This window comes from Charadrius vociferus, unplaced genomic scaffold, assembly GCF_000708025.1.
Source record: "Charadrius vociferus isolate BGI_N301 unplaced genomic scaffold, ASM70802v2 scaffold120, whole genome shotgun sequence".
Lineage (NCBI taxonomy): Eukaryota > Metazoa > Chordata > Aves > Charadriiformes > Charadriidae > Charadrius > Charadrius vociferus.
In genome coordinates this window covers 63,137-68,346 of record NW_009647030.1, presented here as the reverse complement: position 1 = coordinate 68,346, position 5,210 = coordinate 63,137, and the positions used below count along the sequence as shown (strand labels likewise).

The following is a 5,210-nucleotide window of genomic DNA, read 5'->3' as shown; positions in this document are numbered from 1 at the left end:
GGGTTTGTTTGCTTGGCTTTAACTGAATTTGTGATTATAGATTCCTAAGCAGGTTAACTTAGATTAGTAGGAAACACCAAAAAGATGTTTCTACACCATATGACAAGGATTCCATAATGCAAACATGCATTAATTGATAAATTCCTGCTCTAAGGTGAAGTGGTTAATAAGCATAAAGAAATATGAGTAACAGAGTAGGAGTACTGCATAACTTCAGAGAGGATTTAACAAATACTAACATACTATTAATTTTAGTGTCCTTTGCTGGGGTTGTACTAAAAATCAGTATACCTACCTGAAGTTAAAGCAGACACTTCTGACAGGCAGGCCAGAAAATCTAAAAGGAATGAAAAGATGGGGAGAAGGCAGCATTCACACTGGGTGGACTGTTGTGTAAATGAATTCCAGGGGATCAAAAAGCAGTACTTTATAAAATGTATTTGTAGATTTCCTTTGCCATCCATGAGGTTTTGTCTTTCGTTTGTTATCTTGTCCTCTCTCACACATCCTCTCTCTTGTACATGCACAGTATCTCTCATTCTTTTTCTTGTTTGCTTCTGTCATATTCTTTATAAATTCCTTTCTTAATTGTACCAATGACACTAAGAATTCTAGGGGAAAAGAGAATCATACAAGACCCAGAGTATCTCTGGTAGATTTTATGATGAAGAAACACAGCTGGAATTTTATCAGAACATCACATCAGAACTATCACCACAGCTAGCTTGCTTTATGCTCTGGAAAATTTAGGACGCTTTTTGGGGGGGAGAAGAGGGAGATGTTTGCTTTATTTTTCTTTGGGAGTGTTGTTTTGTTTTAGAAATTGCACAAATGGGAAAATCTCTTTAAACTATTTTGTCTTCTGAGTTTGTCATTTGTACTTTCTTGAACATTGGGCTGCTGTTTGCCCAGGGCATTGAGTTGCAGAGCAAGTGCTCTGCAGATTGTCTGTTTGACTCCGACGGCTGGAGCACCTCTCCTATGAGGAGCGGCTAAGAGAGTTGGGGCTGTTCAGCCTGGAGAAGAGAAGGCTCCGGGGAGATCTTATTGCGGCCTTCCAGTACCTAAAGGGGGCCTACAGGAGAGCTGGGGAAGGACTTTTTACTAGGGCATGTAGTGATAGGAAGAGGGGGAATGGATATAAACTGGAAGAGGGCAGGTTTAGATTAAACATTAGGAAGAAATGTTTCACTTTAAGGGTGGTGAGGCACTGGAACCCAGAGAGGTTGTTGAGGCGCCATCCCCAGAGGTGTTCAAGGCCAGGCTGGACGTGGCCTTGGGCAACCTGGTCTGGTGGGAGGTGTCCCTGCCTATGGCAGAGGGGTTGGAACTCAATGATCTTCAAGGTCCTTTCCAACCTAAACCATTCTATGATTCTATGATTTCATTTCCCCTTCCTGCCTTCAAGGTACTCATTGCTACACCCACACCGCTCTCTCCCTGCACGCCCGTGTGCCCCAAACCACCTTCCTTTTCCCCTGCAGTGATGGCACCTCACCCCAGGAGTTTTGTGCATCCTCCGGGCTCATGGATGTTCCCTGAGGGCCATCCAAGTGTGAGGAGTTCAAGAAGAAAAGAGCAAGGTCAGCTCATGGGGCACGGCTGATGGCAGCCACCCCCAGCAGTGGCGTTCCCCACCTGCCGGGCTGAGCCACACACACAGGATGGAAACGCTTCTCATCGCTGATCGGCACAGGAGGGACCTTCCTTCCTGCTGCATTCTCTGGGCAACCCTCTTCCTTAGCATCCAAAGACAATGACTCTTTTCTATTGCTTTTTATAATCTTTCTTGTTTCCTCCAGAGCTCACGGTGAGCTTTTCTGGCCATAACAGGGCCTTTTTGACCATCTCGTAGGAAACGGTTGTCCTTTTATGATTGTCTGTGCACAAAGACCGGTCACAGCTAAGCACCAAATATATCCAGATGGATGCTGAGGGAAGGGCCTGTGAGAACCAGGTGAGTTCCCCCCATGCCTGTGGCTTCCTGGCAAGGAGATGACTTGGAGTGTTCTTTGGCTGAGGTGGAGGAGGATAAACATGCCACCGAGAATAAGGTGAGGGGGCTTGACGTAACTCAAGCCAACGTGAACAGGTTCTGAGGAGCCCCATGGCTGGTTGGGATGGGCTGAGGATCCCCAAGGCTGGTTGGGTCGGGTTGAGGAGACCCAAGCCACTTGGGTTCGACTGCATCAAGACAACCCCAAGGCCCTTTGGGTTCTCCTGCATCCAAGTGGCCTCATTGGACAAGGCCACCAAGAACCTCCCCCAGCTCTGCCCCACCTCTGGCCCTTCAGGTCTGACGTTTCTCCTCCCGCAGGTCAAGAACCTGACAGAGGAGATGGCCAGGCTGGACGAGACCATTGCCAAGCTGACGAAGGAGAAGAAGGCCCTGCAGGATGCTCACCAGCAAGCGCTGGATGACCTGCAGGCAGAGGAAGACAAGGTCAACACCTCGACTAAGGCCAAAGTCAAGCTGGAACAGCAGGCAAATGACGTGACTGTTGGCCGGTGCCACCATGGCCACTGCTGAGGAGCTTCCTGGGGCAGAGACGATGAAAACCTGAGGTTTCTCCCCGTTTCTGTGTTTGCACACAGCTCGAAGGCTCCCTGGAGCAGGAGAAGAAGATCTGGATGGACCTTGAATAGGCCAAGCAGAAGCTGGAAGGTGACCTGAAGCTGACCCAGGAGAACATCATGGAACTGGAGAATAACAAACAGCGGCTGGAGGATAAGCTGAAGAAGTGAGGCGGGATCTCCCTCCCAGGTCCCACCTGGGCTGGGGTTGCAGGGAGGGCCCTCAGCCCTCTCCACCATCTTCCGCAGGAAAGATTTTGAGAGCCGCCAGCAGAACGGCAAGATGGAGGATGTGCAGGCGCTGGCCCTGCAGCTCCAGAAGAAGCTGAAGGAGCTGCAGGTGAGGGGTGGACGCTCTACCTACATGGGTTGAGCTGCAGAATCTCCAGCCGGTTGGGTTGGGTTAGTGTCCAGCTGGTTGGGATGGGTTAGAGTGAGTTGGGTTGTCTTGAGTGGATTTGAAGAATCTCCAGTTAGCTGGGTTGAGATTAAGAGTCTCCAGTTGATTGTGTTGAGTCGACTTGAGTCGAAGAGTCTCCAGCAGGTTGGGTTGGGTTGAGCTGAAGTGTCTCCAATGAGTTGGGTTGGGTTGAGCTGAGTTGAAGAGTCTCCAACTGGATGGGTTGAGTTGAAGAGTGTCCAGCTGGTTGGGCTGGAGAATCTCCAGCTTGTTGGGTTGAAGAGTCTCTAGCTGGTTGGGTTGAGTTGATCTGAGTTGAAGAGTCTCCAGCTGATTGAGTTGGGTGGAAGTGTCTCCAGTGAGTTCGGCTGGGTTGAGCTGAGTCTCCACTTGGTGTAGTTGAAGAGTCTCCAACTGGATGGGTTGACTTGACTTGAGTTGAAGAGTCTCCAGCTGGGTGGGTTGGTTGAGCAGCTAAGTTGGGCAGAGACAAGGCCTCTGAGGGTGTCTCCATTCCCATCCTTGTGCCCGGGCGCAGGCGGGGATTGAGGAGCTGGAGGAGGAGACGGAGGTGGAGCAGACGGGCAGGGCTAAGGTGGAGAAGCTGCACTTGGAGTTGTTGCGGGAGCTGGAGGAGATCAGTGAGTGTCTGGAGGAGGCAGGTGGGACCACCTTGGTGCAGCTGGAGCTCAACAAGAAGCGGGAGACAGAGTTCCAGAAGATGCGGCGGGACCTGGAGGAAGCCATGCTGCAGCACAAGGCCACAGCCGCCACTCTGCGCAAGAAGCACGCTGACAGCGTGGCTGAGCTCAGCGAGCAGATCGACTTCCTGCAGAAGCTGGAGAAGGAGAAGAGTGAGCTCAAGCTGGAGCTGGACCATGCTCCAACGTGGAGCAGTTGATCAAGACCAAAGTAGGAGGAGGCCCAGGCGGAACTCTTGTCCACACCGTGGCCACCGGCTGTCTGCTGCAGCCCTCCCCTGTGTGCCACGCTCCACCCAGGTGGCCATGGAGAAGGTGTCCCGCACCATGGAGGACCAGGCGGCCAAGCACCGGGCCAATCTGGAGGAGACCCAACGCGTCCTCAACGACACCACCACCCAGTGAGCCAAGCTCCAGACCGAGAATGGTGGGAGCCCTGACCCGTGGCGCTCCCCACCCCACATCTCCACCCCCCTGCCCACATCTCCATCCCTAAAGCTCTCCCCTGCCCGTGCAGGAGAGCTGTCCTGGCAGCTGGAGGAGAAGGAGGCCCTCATCTCCCAGCTCAGCAGGGGCAAGCAGTCCTACACTGAGCAGATGGAGGACCTCAAGAGGCAGCTGGAGGAGGAGATGAAGGTGAGGTCCATGGGGATGGTCTCCAGAAGGTCTAAGGAAGGTTGGGTTGGTCCAGAGGAGGTTGGGTTGTGTGGGAGAATTTTTAGAGATCAACGGTCACCCTGTGAGCACCCCAAGCACTGAGGATTTGTTGACAACAGTGTAAGCTTCAAGGAATGTCGAAGGTCAAATTGTGTTTTGTGAACGGCTGAGTTATGTAGAGGGAGGAAAGAACTGTTGCTGAATGTACCGATAAGCAGGATTTTGAGTAAAACATGGAGGTAGATAACTGTGTGAACAGCTGGGGCTAGCCAATCATATAGTAGAGAAGCTCGCTTGAATTATGCATGTAACTAATTGCTGCTTGAGTGTTGCGTGGCGCAGGAGAGAACTGTCTCTATTAGCTGAGCTCTCTGTGCAATAAAGTGGCATTTACCCTGATCATATTGGTCGTTGTGTATCTGTCTGTGCTTCCGCGTCAACAAGTGGCGCCCGAACGAGGGACCCTCAGTTCAGTGTTGGATATTCTGATGACCTGACGGGAAGAGGGGTCGGAAAGGCCGGTCGTGAGGTGAGTGCTGCCCCGGCACTCGGAAAAAGGAATAAGCGCACTTAAGTGGCAAAATAGCCTGGGAATCTTGCCCTGATCAGGTGAGCGGCCGGGGAGGAGATGGGGTCCGCGCAAGCTAAGGAGCAGGAAGCAGCAGTGAAACTCCTCCAACATATGCTCTCTAGGAGAGGATTAAGTATAATGAGCATGCCTTGAAAGCGCTGTTAGTGTGGGCGCGTGATAGAAATATGATCCCCACAGTTGATGCGATTTATGCTACTCATACCTGGGACCTGATAGGTGCCGCTCTGTGGGACGAAGTTAGTAAGGGATCTAAGGATGCTCAGAAACTCTCTACTGTGTGGAGGCT

At 51.7% G+C, this 5,210-nt stretch overlaps 1 pseudogene; it reads left to right on the top strand.

Moving 5' to 3' along the window:
* The first annotated feature begins 1,970 nt into the window (after positions 1-1,970).
* The window catches only part of LOC104295798, a 19,543-nt pseudogene continuing 16,303 nt past the window's right edge, over positions 1,971-5,210 (top strand).